Source organism: Cavia porcellus, unplaced genomic scaffold (assembly GCF_034190915.1).
Source record: "Cavia porcellus strain 051 isolate PalLab524CR breed Dunkin Hartley unplaced genomic scaffold, mCavPor4.1 scaffold_2, whole genome shotgun sequence".
In the NCBI taxonomy this organism is placed as follows: Eukaryota; Metazoa; Chordata; class Mammalia; order Rodentia; family Caviidae; genus Cavia; species Cavia porcellus.
Genome location: NW_026947485.1, coordinates 23,119,002 through 23,137,699, shown reverse-complemented (window position 1 = coordinate 23,137,699; position 18,698 = coordinate 23,119,002).

Here is an 18,698-nt window from a genome sequence, read left to right as displayed (position 1 = left end):
AAAGGGAATAAATCTATCCAGTTATTAGATGTTGAATAGATTACCCTTGGGAGTTGGATTGTTTTAAGAATAACCTTGAGCGCTGTGGTCTTGAGTCACATTTCTTTTTAAAAAGGATTATTGTATGTGACTCATTGTGAATCTAGCTTAGTAAAGAGAAATGTGCCCCGTTTCTTAACATTACTAATTTGGATGACTTAGTGTGTTAGTGGTTCTGTATATCAGACTGGCCATGTTGTTTGGTACACTTTACAAAAATAATGAAAGTTTTTAAATGATTTTCTTACGCATCACACAGGATAACAGAAGGTTTAAATTCACAATGAATTTATAAAAAACATACTTTAAATAGTGTTTCTAGTTATATCACCAGGTTTTGCATCAATAAAGAGGTAAATTTAAAAATCGCAACAAAATTTTTAAAACATCAGAAAATGAACTGGTTGAATTATGATTATCTTTTTGGTACACTGACCTGGTATCTCCCTGTACCACCTTCACTGATCTAGCTTTTTTACATGTAGCCTGACTCAGACCGTTTTTCCAGGGTTACATGTATGAAAACAAAGCATATAGGTTGCAATTTTATTACATTAAAGATGTGGTCTAGAGAATCTGGTGGCAGAGGGCTGTCTCTTCATTCTTTGTGCTCTCTCTCTGTCCTCCCTTCTCTCTTTCCCTCTCTCTCTCTATGTCTCCCCCCCTCACATTTTCTGTAGCAATGGAAAGCAAATGGTCACAAAATTGGAAAGGAAAAATAAGAAAATTATTTAAAATTCTTAATAACAAAGATAAAAGATTATAAGGTTCTATATCAGCACCAACCAGATCTTTATATGCATTAAAATAGCCAAATACAGGAATGGAGTACTCCGATTGTTAAACTGTATTAGAACATTACCCTCTGCCTTTTTACTTAAAATAACCACAATATTATTGTGAAATTTTAAATTCTATAGTACTAATACATTGTGTTCTAAATTAGGAATAAATGGAGAAAATAGGGAGACAAATTTTCTGAAGAGGATTATTTTTAAAATATGGCCTGTTACTAACAAAAACAACTTGAGCCCATTTAACAATTTTCTGGTTGAGGAAGGAAATAGAAGTGATCCTTACATCTGTAACAGTCTAGATGATTTTATATTTATTTTGCATATACATTCAATTATACAGAATTTTGTTCTCATATCAAAATTATCATATTTAGTTATTCAGCTCTTTATGAAGCTTTTATGTTTGATTAGATGCTAGGATATAGTAAGTAAGGCAAAGACCCCAAGCTCAGTGAGGCCAATGGAGGAAATTTTGTTTTTAAAAACTAAACTTCCAGGAGTATGTCAAGAAGGCTAGTGTAGGACATGCCTCTCTTGAACCTTCACTGTGCAAAGAGTGGTGGAAAGGGAAGACATGCATGCACATACCAAAGAGCCAGAGGTTATGATCTCTGTTCCCTGACTCTGTGACACCATGGAACGGAGGAGCTGAAATAAAGAGCGTTCAAAGCAGAAGAAGCAAATGCAAGGGGCATGAAATAGCAAGAGGCTAAAGGATGACATTTTTATCTGAGAAAAAGTTCTTGAGTTCATAAGACGAAGGCCAAAAGCCCTCTGGAGAAATTGACAGCTATTTCCTAGAAAATAGAAAATTCGACAACTCTTAAGTATGCACAAAGAATCTTAGCCTATCTCATAATAATAGAACTGTGATTCAAAACTGTATAGAAGTACCATTTTACTCTTCGATTGGAAAATATTTAAAAACTGCTTTTAACTATGAATTAGGTTTAGTATAACAAATGAGGAAACATGAACTTTCATTAAAATATTAACTTGTTAAGAGCCTCTCTGGAAACCTTTTGGAAACATCTCTCAAAATAACAAATATGCATCAGTTGACTCCAGAATTTCACTTTTGAAATATGTGATACACGTAAACTGAATATACAAAACAACTTGGACATGTTTCCACATTGAGGTTTTATGGACAAAGTTTAAATATGGAAAATATTCAATTCCTTAAGGATAAGACAAGCTAAACACACCAGGGTGTATCTATGGGCTCAAAATATATCTGAGGATATATGTGTGTGCATGTATGCATGCTTACATTTACATACATATTTGCTTACATAGACACAGAATTCCACAGAACTGTATAGAAACAACATACAACAAAAACTGGGTATTTGGGAATAGAGGTACTAAGAATGTTTTCTTTTTTTAAATATAAATTACTTTTTACTTTTGGAATTTTGCACTATTTAAAAACATTGCCTGTTAAAAGTAAATTCAGAAAGAAAACTAAGGAATTTTAAGTTGGACTTAGTAAAAAGATTCACAGTGCTTTGAATCCACTATTAAGCTGGCTGGCATACCTACTTAGCAGAGTTTTGCTGGTATTCATAGTCCTGAAAGCCACTATTGGAACCTCTAGGTCCTGTTGCCTGGTTTTATTTGACTTGGAATAGTCAAAATTATCTTCTCATTTTACTTGTATTTCAAATTCTTCTAGAAGGATTTTAAGATTGTTACCATTACTTGCCTTTCCCTTTACAGACTAGTTCTTTCATAGTGATCACTGTCATTCACCCATCTCTGCACTGACTAACCTTAGTCAGTAATTCATTCTTGGGTATCAATTTGCAACTAGATATGTGATAGTAGTCCTGTGAGAGTGCTAACTATTGACCCTACTTCTGTTTCATTTGTGTACGCACTTCCCTACGAGCAAACCTCAGAAACAAAATAAAACAAAAACAATCTGTATCTTAAATCCTCTTCTTTCAATAGCTAAGAAGTACATTCCAATCAGGTCTTTGCCCTCCGCTAATATGACAACACTTACGTCAAGTCACCATTGATTTTGCTAACTTGTTAAATTGCAAGGAAATGCTCAATCATTACCATATCTGACCTCTCAGTTACCTCACTAGCTGTTTGATAGCTTAGAATCTGACAAGGGACAGACTTAGGTGAGAATGTCTCATGGGTCCCACTTAGTTGGCATTATTTTAGTATCTATCTACATAAATATACATAAACAGTTCATATAAGATTTAAAATACATTCTGAGAAGAAAATACCTCAAAGTCTTAAGCATGTTAGCCTTAAAATGGCTGCAGGTAGGAATTCAAGGAAGTGGTTTATTTTCTTCTAACCTCAGCTCCATTACTCTTTTATTTAAATTCACTGTCACATTTTCCTAACTTACAGGAATATAGCTGATAGTTACCCTAAAATCATTATTGGATCTGAGCACTTAGCTACCTTCTATTAGGATGTCCAAAAATACTCCTAACTGGCATTCAGTGACCTGTGATTGGGCTATGCAATAATGGTTCTAGTCAAAGGAAGTGTGTCACTCATCTGATTGGCCAGGGACAGTGGTGACTCACCCTTGGAGCTACAAAAAGAAGCAGTTCTATTAGCACTGCAAAAATTAAGATAGATTGAGGGGTTGTTTTCAGTGGAGAATTAGGAGAACTAGAAGGGCAGAATGCTCTATTGCTGGTAAGCATCTTTAATTTCCTTCAGTTTGTTCAAAAGCTTACTATTTTTTTCTGGACTTTCACAACTCTTCTTAAATCATTTTAAAACACATTTGTTTATTCTACTAAGTGTTTGCAAACAGATGTTCAGCTGTAAGACTGTATTCTCCCAATGCGTGAGGTGTAATCTATTCTTTCCTTATATGATTTTCAAGTTTCTTTCAGCTAAAGTGAAATGACACATTTGACACCTTGGGCACTGTTGGTCAATGGGAAGAATCAAAGCAATTTTTTCTCCAGCACTACTTTTTGAATAAAAATGCAAAATACTAACTAGACTGATCTTTAGGAAAATTACAACTGATTTTATTTCATAGAAAATGTATTTTCAGGATAAATAAACCTGGGCTTTAATCAATGCAGATGAGACTTATTTGCATAATCCCTCCTAATTGGTGGGAGGTATATTGACTATCAATCTTTAGCCCGTCTCATCTCTCTGAAGTGTACATCTGTGTGTCTTTCACATTAGACTGAAATTGGAAGGAGAGCTTAGAAATGACTGTGATAGGAAAGGTAAACTGCTAGAAGTGATTAACATTTATTATAACAATCTTTGCACATTAACTGGCAGACAATTTTAGAAAAATATAAGTTGATGATACAGAGGGCAGATTGCCATGCCTTAATGAAACATATCACTTCTTTCCCCATTGGTTTTATGTCAAGTGGAGTAAATTATCTAGGAGAAAACATCTGTTTACCCCATAAAGCCAGCAAAAGTAATCTCATGTGCAACTTTTACAAAATTGCTGCAGTAGGTCAGTTGAATAAGAAGGTTACTAAAAGTTACAACACATCATTCTCACTACCACAAATGTATGCTGAGTACCTCTTACTGCACACATCTTTAGGATACAAGAGTGGGACATTAAAACAGTCACGATCACAAGAAACAGGTAATCTAGTGTTACTGCAAATGAAAAATCAAGACAAAAAGATTTCAAGATGGGAATCTTTAGTCTTAGGAACTCGTCACAGGATCAATTCTTGGAGTACCTCTGGATTTAGATGTGCCACTCTGCTTTTTCATACTTATCAAGCTTTGAGATAGTTTTATATTAGTTAAATTTCTGGTGATTATCCAGGTTCAGTGTAAGTCCAGAAGTGATGTTCTCAGGTGCTAGAAGGCAGATGGAGATTGAAAGATGACCGTGAGGGAACCCAAGTTAAACACAGAGTGAGAAAGGATGCTTCTTTGCCTGTGCACATGTGTGTGTGTGTATACACAAACAGATGTTCCTCAAATAATGCCTCATAATGTCAACCTCAAACATTCAAGGGTGTCTGGTAAATATAAGATATTTAAATGTCTGGTTTTTGTGGATCAAAGCCTGTGGGAAAATAAAATTCTTAAGTGATTTTGCACTGACAATGCCTTGTCATACCATCTAGGTACATTCTCTTCAATAACCAAAACCAGATCCCCATAGCAGAATTAGAAGTTGAAACATGAGAAATTCCCAAATCAAAATAGCATGTCAAGGAAAGTAGTTAGCCATGCATTGGCAAAGACTTGATCCTTTTTGCTGTAGTTCCCCACTTAAAAATCTCCTAATGTTGAAACATCATGACTAGGTCTACTTAAATGACAAAGAAGATAAAGTAGAATAAACTAATGTTTTTGCATTGAGTGGTATATGAGTTCCAGGACACTGCTCCAAAGACAGTCTGAGAAACCCAGTCGGAGACCTTGGAAGCAACATCTTCTTAAAAGCATGAGAGTAAAGAGAGGGGAGATGGATAGGTAAGGAAAAATAAATGCAACTAATATTTAAATACTTATTTTACAACTAAGCTAAGAATTGCTGAAATTTTAGATACCAAAATCTTTAACTCTCTCAGAAATGGAGAGTTTTACAGAAAAGTCAGCTTGTTCTGATTATCAACATTTTTGATCCCGCACACTTACATTCTTCTTTGCTTAGATAATTTTAGACACTTGCTGTCTCCTCTCTAACCTTCTCTCCCTGTGTATGTCTTTCCTATAAAACACACACACACACACACACACACACACTCACGTGTGTGTGTTAATATAACACATATTAAAGTGCATATATTAATACAAATACACAAGTATGTTGTATATAATCAATGGAATCATATATAATCTCTAGAGCACAAGAATAATTGGCATATTTAATTTCTAAACAAATTTGTGGTATTGAAATTGGCCTACTTAACAGGATAATCACCAGGCATCTGCAAAATGGTTTTTGCACACAGACTTTTCCAGTCTGTTTACTGCTGTATTTTCTATCTTGAATCTTCTGTGACCAAAATTCCTGGAGGCTCTGACTTGATCAAGACTTGGGAGAGAAAGTACTCTGAACTGTACTTTTCTTTTCTGTATCTAAATGCTCTATTTCATCTTTAATCTATACTTTAAAGTCAGATATTTCTCAGCAATTTCCCACACTTCCAATGTTTCTGGGGTATTAGTATTTTGGATGATACTAATCACTAAGTTCTTGTAACCACTTAAATGTGTGACATATCATAAGGAGAGACAGACACCGAGTTGACATTTTTAATCAGAAACCTTGTCTGTCTGAGAAGTCTAATGAAGTGTTTGTGACTTAAGCAGACAACATTGACTTTAGTATTGCATAATTATCAGAAATTCTTCTGTTAATAAAGCTACCTGCAGTGGCACTAGGTGTACATAGAATGCTATTCACATTGACTTCATGGCATCTTTGTATTTATTCATCAATATGCATCAAAATGGCAGTGCTCAAATGAACACAGTGAACTGTGATATGAGCAATGTTTATTATAGTCAGCACAGGTGAACAGATCAATTACTAGTATATATTTGTGAATTCAGAAATACATTTTGAAAACCTAAGAACTAGCTACCTCTACAGACTGATTGCAAGTCAAATGATGTAATGTTGACTTTAATTTGTCTTCATCTCTCTGTATTTATTCTATCAGTTAAAACAAGAAGGGAGAGAGTGTGCATGTGAAAAGCAACACTGCAGGAAATGCATTCAATCAATCTTTAGCTTCTTCTTAGTGTAAGAGTACACAAGAGAGTAGCTGAGAAAGTTTGTTTTGCTGATTTTTACAAATAAATGAAAGGTGAACTGCAAGTCAGAACAAGGAAGCCTGACCTACACACATCATAAGACAGCTCATTCAAGATGTGTTGTCAACCAGCCTCCTGCAGAAACCCTGGGAAAGCTGGCTACAGAGACCTGTAGGCTGAACGCTGGCACCAAGGCAAACTCTGAATTGATTTCACATTTACATTTCTCTCTGGATGGGCCTCATGTCCAAAAAGGCTAAATCAAATGTTCTGTTTACACCAATGATATTTGTTCTGTTTCTTCTATTTGCTATTCATTTTTTTCCATGTTGTCCTGACCACATTTCTTCTAAGAATTTTTTAAAAAATTGTGTAGAAAATGATTCATATGAAAACTATATAATTTGACTCAGGTTCTCCCCTGCTTGCAATCCTCCTTTGCAAGATAATTTGTTGTTTCCATCCATCAAAGTGTTTACCGTGCTCGAGGTACCAAATTAAACAACTAGGAAAAGAAATAGAAAAAAAAAAAAAAAAAAAAAAAAAAAAAAAAAAACCCACAGAGTCCCTCTTCTGAAGCAACTGGCAAGGTGGTAAAAAATCTAAGAAAGAGATTTCTTGTATGGGAATAAGGTAGATCTTTATCAGCCGAGGCAGGGGTTCCAGGGAGCCCATGGAGTGGTGTGCTGCTCTGCGGGAAAGAATCATCTGCTTTTTAAGATCTCTTGTTTTATGGACAGCCTGAGCATAACCATGGCTATATATCTGACTGAGGCAGCCAGCTGTGGTTTAGCGCACTGTTACTAACCTAACTCAGAATTGTGGCGGACATTTATTTTTCATGAGGATCTGGCAACTGTGAGGGAATTTGTGTGAGGGGTCTCCTATCTCCTTGAATGCTGAAAGGCAAACAATGCTTGGAAAATTTTTCTCTCTTCCTAGAGAGAGAAAGGCTGATGTCCCTTGTGATGTTGGGCTTAAGTGAAGTATTTCTTCTGTAATTTCCAATGACAACACTGCTTCTTGTTCACAGTGAATAATTTTCCATACAATAGATACAGACAAAGAAAATTTGGCTTCTGAGGCGGCATCAAGCAGAAGTAAACACTCTGAAAACAGACAAAGAGGGACATGGAGGGATATTCAGCAACCGCCCACCCGGTAGATGATGTCTTGTTAGTCAGGCACTGTGGGAAATGCATGAAGCATATTACAGTTCATTCCTTACATTGTTTTCAGGTTTCAACACTTTACAATGCTTTTACAGTCATTATCTCATTCGACTTGGGCATAAATAAAGAACTTTTGTTCTCATTATATTATATTCCAGGAAAAGGAGGTTTATAGAGATCCAGGGAATTTTCTCAAATTATACAAATTTATGCCTAGAAAGCCCATCCACCTTGATCCCAGCCCAGTGTTTTTTCACAGGTTAGTGCTTAACGCAGAGAATCTTGAAATATAAAAACAGTAGGACCAGCCCTGGCAACATTTTCTAGATCCCTTTGAGAACATCAGTCGAACCAAACTTTGAGCCAAGGCTGAGAACTAATTAGGAGAATTTTCTTAATGATAGAATTATACTTTCTAATTAGAAAAAATAAATTATCTTAACATTGTTTCTAATATATGAAGTTATTAATAACTTGTTTGATATTGGAGGAAATGACAGTATAAGACAGAGTTCATATTCACTCTCAAAAGGGAAGATGTCAGGTAAAACTCATAGAAGTTAAGCAATCAACCACTCAATCCCAGATTTGTTGTGGGACTCATAACCCATGTCTTAATGTTGGACTTTTTGTGAGAAGTATTAATTCGAATATCTAAACAAACTATTTCTATATTATACAATCTTTCATGTTAAGGATAAACAAATTGCTCTGAAAGAAAAATTAATAGCTACAGATAGCTAGATCAGGTTATTTCTATATATGTTCAGGTACTATGGATATACTGAATGATAGAAGTTTTGAAAGGATATAATAATTTTTGTCTTTGAAAACATTTTACTCTAATTCAAGCCAAGACAAAATCAGAAACAAAATGCATTGCTAATAACTTCAAAAGTAGAAGGTTGAAACATTCAAGTCATGGTTTGAATTCAGCCTATATATACAGATAGAAATCTAATAGATAGAGAACCATCTTTCTAGTAGGAAGGATGCATATAAACTCATGTTTCCCACGATATGTTTAAAGTGTTACATGAACAATGTTACTGGGATCAAATACATTCGGCCAAATCAGGATAAACAAGCAATAAACAAGATCTTTTAGGGCATTTAAATGCATTTTAAATATCCTAATAAGGGAATATTAAGTCAAACATTTTTCAAGGAAATCTGAATGTAAAACACATTATATTCCAGAAACATCTCAGATAATGTTTCTTCCTTGGGAAAAATGAATATAATGTGGGTTAGTACGCAGTAGGGGAAACTCATCTGCTCATCTGGGGACAGAACAGGATCAAGTGTTCTGGCAGGGACACTCTGAGGTCCAAGTGAACTTGTGATAGAAATACAAAATTCAAAGTTGCAACTTTCATTCTGTAAGTTCATTAAATTTCACTGTTGAGAATTAAACAAAATATAAACTAATCAGGTGCATATGAACACATTCTTTCAGGTTATTAATCTAAAAGATTTACTGTGTCATCTAAGAGATTTACTGTATCATCTCAGGAATAATAAAAACTGATTTACTATGAAATGCATAATGAAAATCCCTGGCAAGTGGAAGTCATTTTAAATTTTTAGCTCTGATGTTAATTTAGGAAGCTTGTAAATTGGCTTATAAAGAATAATAACTTTGTGGATTAAAAAAGAAAGTATATTTTCCAGTGTCATTAGCTAGGAAGTTATTGATTTGAGAGCTTTCTTCTTTCTTGCTATAATTTTATATTTATAAATTTCCCTGTAATCACTGCTTAGTTATATTCTACATATTTTACTACACGGCATCTTCATTTTCATTCTTCTCGAAGTATTTTCTGGTTTCACGTTTGATTTATTCTTTGCCCAATTTGAAATTCTCTCTCTCTCTCTCTCTCTCTCTCTCTCTCTCTCTCTCTCTCTTTCTGTCTCTCTCTCTCTCTCTCTCTCTCTCTCTCTCTCTCTCTCTCTCTCTCTCTCTCTCTCTTTCTCTCTCTTTCTGTCTCTGTCTCTCTTCCTCTCTTTCCTTTCTACAGTAATAGGGACTGAACTCTGGCACATTCTAGCACTAAGCTAAATTCCAAGTCCTTCTTTTCTGTCCCTTTCTTTATTATTTTTTGTTTTCTTTCTTTGTTTCTTCCTTCCTTCCTTCCTTCCTTCCTTCCTTCCTTTCTATTTTGAGACAGGGTCTCACTAAGCTCCCCATATTGGACTAGAACTTGTGATCGTCTTGCTTCAGCCTTCCAGAGTGTTGGCATTATAAGCATGTGCTACAATGCCTGGCTAATATTCATTTAGAAGTATGCTATTTAATTTTCACATATTGGTGAGTTCCCCCATTGTTTTCCTGTTACCCAGTTCCAATTTCATTTTATTGTGGTTGAAGAACACAATATGCATTGTGTTTAAAATTACTGAGGTTTACTTTATGGACTATTATATGATCTATGCTAACAGTGCTCCACGTGTAATTTTGGTGACTATACATTCAACTGTTAGATAGACTGTTCCGTAGATGTGTTAGATGTGGTCTATAGTATTGCTGAAGTCTTCTGCTTTGTTGATCTGATGTCTGTTTGCCCTAGCTATTATTAAAGTGTGTAAATGAATTCTCCAGGTTTTATGTTTGTTTTCCTATTTCTTTTTCCATTTCTCTCAGCTTTTCTTTCATAGACTTTTGTGTTTTATTATCAGATACACACATACTTGTAATCGTTATCTTTTTAATTGACATTTTTTGGCACTGGGAATCAAACTCAGGACTTTGCCCTTGCCAGGCAGGCATTGTGCTGCTGACCTGTATCTTCAGCCCCTAATTGACTTTTAATAGTTATATTTGTTCACTCTACTTCTAATAGTTTTGACTTTGTAATATATTTTGTCTGATATCCTTATAGAAATAACAGACTTCTTGAGATTACTATTTATATGATATATCTTTGCCTTTTTTTTACTTTTATGCAACTCTGAATCAAAATTGGGTCTCTTACAGGTGATACATAGTTGAATCATGTTCTTTTTAAAAAATCCAGTCTGTAGTCTTTGCGTTTGCTCAGATTAGTTTGTTTATAATGAATGCTATTATAATGAACCGGTACTTTACCTTTTGTTTTATTATATTTTATATTATTTTCCCCTTATTGCTTTATTTCTTTCTTTTCACTAGTGACTATTATCTAATATGGTATTTACTTTTTATGATGTTTTCTACTTTGTTTTTGTTTTAGTAGTTGTTCTGTGGTTCACTATATCATATCTTATTAGATTTAGTGTAAGAGTTACACTGTATCAAACTACACTGATATACACAAACGCTCCTGTATAACTTTATTTTTTGTGGTATTCTTATTATACAGGTTACATCTCCAAATATTGCAAACCACAAAATGCATGTTATAGCATTTACTTTGTTATCCAGAGTCATTTCCTTAGCTCAGTACAGTTTTGTTCCATCCTTTCCATCGTGCTGCTATTGAAAAACACATGTTCATTAACTTTTCATGTTACAGAACCAAAACTATTATGTATCACTTTATACAATAGTTTTTAAAAATCTTTCAAGAGAAGAAACCATTCCTACTTTTTTATATAATTACTTAATTAACCTTTACCAGTGCCCTTTATTGGATATGTGAGTTACTCTCTGGGATCACTTGCTTTTAGTTTGTGCACTTCCCCCAGTACTTTGCAATACTATGTCAAGACTTCTAGCTGAAAATTATTTTACTTCTTATTTACCTTGGAGGCACTATTTTACCTTTATTCTTTTAAATATAGCTTTGCTGGATGTAAGGCTTTTAGTTGACAGCTTTTTTTTTTTTTTTTTTTTTTTTTAATTTAAGAGGAAAAAGAGAAAAACACAAAACAAACCAAAGCGGTGTAAGGGTACACGTAACACAGAACTACAAAAAAACAAAACAAAACAAAAAAAACAAAACAAACAAACAAACAAAAAAACATAACAGTAAGAAATCACCTGTTAGTATATTACATATTATCATCTTGAAAATAGTTGCTCAAATCACAGTATCAAAGAATACAAGGTGGACATTCAAACAGGTAGACTGCAAACAGCTGTGTTCAATGATCCAAAAACAGCTTTGTGTTTAATTATAGTGCATAAAATCTTTCCCTAACAAATATTTTATTTTATTGTTTACATAGGCAGTTTATGTTGTTTGGTTTGCTCTTCTGATAAATGGATTACATGTTCATCTTTATCCACATTTCATAATTTTCATTTAAAACTAGACATTTTAGAAAACATATGGTTTACACCTCTGGTAACATACCCCATCCTCTCCTAGGGGTTTGTTATTATTTCCTTGTTTTTTGACCTAGTGACTAGCTAGACTGTTATAGTGAGGTCCATCCATCCGTGGGTGCAAAACCTTTGAGTTGCTCCTTAAAAAGCGCAGCTGCAGGTTTGCTCAAAGTCATCCTAGAATGACAGATGATTTGGTGGAACTCTTTTATTCCTGCCTCCTGGCTTTCATCTGTCAACTTCACTAATTGCTCGGTGATTTCCTTATTGTTCATAATACCCTGAAACATGAATTTTTCTACCAAATAATCCAATCTCCTTTAAAGAACATTCCTGAGGTCAGTTTTGGTTGCTTTACTCCAGCATGGTGCCTCCCAGCTACCTTATTCCATAGTTCTGTCTTGCAAATTAGCCTACATACAATTTAGACTATATCTTGGTCATTTCTCTCAGTTGCCTCTCACCATATCTCTGCTCTTGAGAGCTCCCTTCAGTTTGAACTTCTCCAAAATGTAGTATGAATGAAGTTAGTCCCTTTGAGAAGAGACGAGATGCCACCTGGTTTGCCACATGCTTATCTACTTATCTGTCCCCAAGCTCCAGATTGGTGGATGGCAACAATGGCAAACTTCTGAGACAGCTCTAGAAGCTGAGTGCTTGGTGGGGAGGAGGTGTGAGGAAGCATCTCGAAGTCCTCGTGACTTGCTTCTTCATGTGTTGAACATGACTTGCAAGCCAGGAGTAAGAGGATCAGGGCCCCTAAACTCAGATTCCCACAGGCGATGTAGAACTTTACTCCTTAAGTGGAAGCTGGGCAGTTGAAGAGATCCTGGCAATTCTTATTCTTACCCAGGGCTTGGCTTCAGCCATAGGGAGCTGGGGAAGGGACAGTAATGCTAACAGCCTAATCCTCCCAGGAAGAAAGGTCTTCAAATTGGAACAAAGGACATAAGAGTCTTGTGTTCCATAAGTTCTTGTGTTGGAAATGTGAATGAAGTTTACACTTTGCTGAGCAAAGAGAGGGCGTTTTGGTGTAAACAACTGCAGGTTTCTGCTTTCCTCATTCTATTTTCTTATTTTTTTGTTTAAAAAACATTTATTTATTTGCTGTTATTTCTTAGGAACATTTCTCTAGGTTTTAATCGTGGAGTTTTTTGTTTTTTGTTTTTTGTTTTTTTTTCTTAATCTGGATCTCTTCAGATGGTCACATAAGAAGTCAATTTCTGCCACTCTAGTTATGTGGTGGACATAATTGACTTCTCAACTTTTAACCTTTGTATCTTTTTAAGTCAACTTGCATGCATAATTTATATATAATCTCTCTATATGTGGGTATGTATAATTTATGTGGGGTTGAATAATGACGGTGACAGTCATTTAATACTTTTTTAACACTCCATGTGGATTTTATTCATGTGAAAGTTTAAGAGGCAGTTCAGAATCATCAGTCCACTGCCACTGTTATTTTTAACTCATGGGTATAAGGAAAGTTAATTTAAGAAGGAAATCATCATTCTCCTGAGTGCTTGGTTTTAACAAATAATATGTACAAATGCTTCTTTTATAATCCCTGTCTACTGCCCAGATTCTTGGCTTGAGACCCATGCAGTCACTCACCTTCAAACCTCTCTCACAGCCCTGCTGATTCTGCACTCAACTATGCTGAGCAGTAAGAAACTTTGACATTCAGTGGCCCAGGGCTTCATTTCTCCTTGGAAGAATTATGTAAGTCAACTACATGTGGTTTTGACTGTTTATACAATTTCAAAGCAGATGGTGAATTCTCACCTCAACTGGGTGGAGAGGCCTTCGAAACACTTAGCAGTATTTACAAGATGAATGCTAACTGCTTGTGCTCCTGGGCCTTCAGGAACGTATCATTTGCATTCAGGGTGCCTAAATCTAGATAGTGGGAAATAAATATCAAGTTCAAAAGTAATGCAAACAGGTTATGGTTCTGCTGCTGATGTAAATCAAAGTGAGCCTTGCTATCGCAACTTGATATAAGTAAATTCAATTAAACTTTCTTAAACAGCACATCTGTAATTGCTCTGTTTTCCTTCCAACTGTTTAAGTTTAAATTCTTTTATAGGCCATGCGGTATGATTTCATTCTGGTTGTATTCACCAAATTTCTCCCACCTTTGCCTTTTTCATTGCATGTTTTCTATTGGGAATTAATTTAGAGCAGCATTAATAGCTGCTATGGACTTTAGAGCATTTTACTCCCAAGATCTAGGTTTTACTCCATGTCCTGAAAATGTCATTTCACAACTATGAAGAGACTGCCACAGATTTCATAGGCCACAGTGGGATCTAGAGAGTATGAATGTTTCTGCAATAAATGCATACCCCAACACCATACGTGTTTATACATCATTGTTTGTCTTAGTTACTTTATACTTATCGCTGAGACAAAATACCAGATTCCCGAAGTTAAAGAAGGAAAGGTTTATTTCTTACAATTCTTGTAGGTTTCAGTCCATACTCAGTTGGCTCCAAGGCAGTTTGGCATGGCAGGGCCACAGTGCATGGCAGCTGCAAACAGCAAGGTGGAAACCTGCAAGAGAGAGTGACCCATCTTCTTCACACTGTTACATCATATCCTGGCCCCACCCCTAGTGGGTGTGGCACTCACACCACCAATGCGATGCTAGACAATGAACCAATCATAAATGCATAATTGTGTGAGTCTTGGGGGCCACTAACATAAACCATGACATTGTCCATAGGAAATAAAGAAAAATATAGCTTAAAACTTTTCATATATTTCTCCATGTTGAAGTATAAAAAGAGTGAATGGAGTTCATTATCAGTGCAGTCTTTTGTAAAGTCATCTATGATATCTCTACTGAAATTTATTTGGGGATTTTGAGAGGCAAGATTGTGTGTAACATTTGTGATTCAGTTTAATGATGAAGCTATGAATTGAATTGAAGTGAGAGTCTGCTCATATTTTAAATTAATCAAGCCTATAATTTGAATGTTGCCAACAAATTTATGTATTTATGCATTATCTTCTATGACAACATCAAAGAAGATACACAAGAAATTAAGAAAACACTAATGTAAAGTTCCCTCCACCCTCAGCAAACACTATACCACACTTGTCTTCTATACAAAGCTTTAGAGATGATGTTTCCATAAATTATTTTTACAATAATGCTTAATAATTTTAAATTTTTTAATCTCATTAAAAAATAAACCTTAATGGAGGCAATAGGATTCATCTTAAAAAGTTATTTGTAAGCTATTTTGTTGAGCTATGTGCTGTCTGGAAAACTCTTAAAGAAGAGCATGAAATCCAGTACTATCACTCACAGCATCACAAACTTATTTTGACTTTTGGTGATTCATTCCCCTTTCCTTTATGTTCTTTATTCTATGACTAGTTACCAGTAGTCACACTTCTCATAACTCTTTACGTTGGTTAGACACAGAATATTTGACTTGAGAAATTTTAAAAGATTATTTTGTTCAAGCTATGTCCATAATCACAAACAAATCAGCATATATATATATATATATATATATATATATATATAAATGAGATGTTAGCGTACATTCTTCACCTTTCTCAATAGCCTTCTCTAAATTCAGTACTTTTCATCTACCTTGACAGTCTATACAAAGAGTGCAAAGGAGACTCCTTGTAAATATAGTGAAGAAATAAAAGTAACTATCTTAGAGAAAATTACTCAGTGAGTTGTCAAATATTACTGAGTAGAATATTTCATAACCTAGAAAAAGAACAGTGCACCTATATGTTTATTTAAATAAAAGGATGTTAGGGATACACATTGTGAGTGTTATATATGGCAAGCAGTAGGCTAAATCCTATTGTGATTTGTAAGAAAGACTGGTAGTCTGCTCTTCTGAAGCTTTGAAATCTGTGGGAGATACCAACAGCAGACAAGTAAACAAGTGTAAGCATGCCAATTGTTATGAAAGAAAAAAAATTGTGGTGCATTGTGTGATTGTTGGGAAAATTTCAGTGTACTTATGTTTACTTACATAATGTAAAAAAAGTGTACATAAATATGTAGCAATGGATTGGGCACAGTTTTCTGTGTCCCCAAGAAAGACAAATTGTATATTAATGCATTCATGCCAACAATTATTCAAATCCAAGGACACTGCCGAGTGCCCACGTTAGACTGACTACAAATGTTCAGAATATGACCACTGGTATTCGTATGTTATATCCATTTTATGCTTTCCTATATAGTATCATTTTTAAGTGAAATATTTTATTCCTTGATAATTAATTTTAAAATATTTCAAGTATACACACAGTAGATTAAACCACTCACTTATTTACTCAACATTCAATTTTAACAAACTTCAGAAATGGTCATTTGTGTTTATGATTTTTTTCAAATGAAATAATGATAAATATAGCTAAAGCTCTAAAATTAAATAGCATTATTTTACTTCCTCTCCTTTCCATAGATAATTACTAGTATAAAAATGTGCTAATTTTATGTTCTTGTCAAAAAGACTTTAGAAAACAATATATAGCACAGGTGCAAAAACCTGAATCACTAAAAAATAGTAATGTAAAGAAAAGAAAACAATAAATGAGACAAAACTATGTAGTGAAGAGTAATTGCTAGGAGAATGGAAGAGAAATATTAAATTTACAAAGACTTTTGCTGAATGGAATTGTCAATGGAATCATAAGAACTTACAGAAAGCATTTTTGTTAAGCTCAAAATAGTCATTATGAAACTTCAAGACTTTCTTCGGGCTTGTCTAAACTTGCCTGCTAAATAATTGAATTTAAGAAATACAGAAATAATCAAGTAAATATCCTTTCATTGCACATGTTCTAGACTTGTAAATAAAAGCAAAAGTATCATTTAAGAAAATACTTTGAAGAAATTTCACAGTAATAATTCAAATATATTCAAGTAAAATTTTTATTAACTTTTTTTCCAATCTCTAGTATGACTCAATCACTATACCAATACCAGGACATAAAAAATGAGTAGAAACCAATGTATTTATTGACTCACTCACAGTCTATTTAGTAAAGCTTGTTAGAAAATACCCTGTCTTTCTAGTCCCATGTATTCCTATAGCCCAGAGAAATACATAGAACATAGTTTAAAAGCAAACAAAAACAAAAACAAACAAACAAAAAACCCAGCTCTCTGGGGAAGAAAGAAGAGCCCTGATTTATAGAATTCTTCCATTTCCATAGTATTAAATATTTCCGTCTTGACTGATTTCAGACTAATGGTATTAGGGTACTGAGTGTGGGACCCACCAGGGCAATAGACTCATCACAAACAACCAGCTCCAGCACTGAACTAATATATGGGTAGATGATAATTAATGCAAGCATTTTGTTTTGATTATGGCAGAGCACAGAGAAGTGAGCAGATACCCTGAAAGAGGACTTCTCTGAGAAATCTTCTCTGAGGAGGTGATGTTTGACTTGTTTCTGGGGGGAGGACCAAACCATGACCTGTTTGGAGTGGAACAGGGATATTACTGAGCAACTTGTGTTCTCAGGGCATTTTTCACAAAAGAATAATTATGCAAAGTGTCAAACATACAAATAGTACTGAGATCACTTGCACTAGAATATGAGAGAACTGTGGAAGGCAATGAAGGATGAAAGAGGGTGCACAGGTAAGTGCAAGGAGACACTATGGCCAAATCTTAGCGTTCAGATGGGGAAACAAGGGAAAATCAGGTTAAGAAAAGGAACCTGGACAAAGAAAAAAATACATAAAAGTATTTTACTAAAGTTTAGCAGGATAACCTGGATGGCTTAGAAATCCTCTGCAAGATGACTGACTCCCTTGAAATCTGTTTTCACCTTTGATGTGGAGGACATGTTTGAAAGGGCTAGAACAGGAGAGAAAATGTTCATCTGCAGGTAATTGCAAGATTTTGGATAAGAATTTCACAACTACGACCTGGAGAGCTCCAGTAGATTATAATGTGTTAGGAAAAGTTGGTGGGAGCATGTGTGTGTGTGACAGGACAGAGGGGAGGAGAGCTCTGATTATTTGAGAAAGGCTACAAAGAAAGACTATGCATTTTATACAATTCCCATTCAGAGTATTATTGGGAAATATTTAATTGCATGTTACCTGGAATACTATAGGAACTGCCTTAACTTAAGCATTTTTCACAAAGTGTTTATAGATGACTTGGCCTATCTGAGAATCACTCTTTGTTTTCCTAATTTCATGCTTTCTCCTTGTCATGGCAATTCATTCTCACTTCTCATAATTTATTTAATGAGAAAGACACAGAGAACAACTCCTGGTGTTTTCTTTCAGGAATGTTATCTCTTTCTGACATCCCATAAGGTACAATCAATAAACTTATATCTTTAACTTTTTCTGACCATTATATACTTTTTCAGACCATTGGCTCTTCATATGTTAAATATAACAATGTGTTTTTCAGGCTCCAAATTACCTAAAATTTCATATTACATAGCGAAAACAAAATACCACCATCACCAGTAAGCATTATAAGTTAAGGATAGATAATAAAAGAAACATATTAAAAGCACTTCTAGAAAGGAAAAGAATGCAAGTATAGATACAGGCTTTACATTGTTATATTTTGATGAAAATTTTACATTGACATGCAGTGAGGGAAGGGAGGCACATTCTGAAATCTCAAGACATTTAGAACAATCTAAGGCTTATATGACCTTCATCAA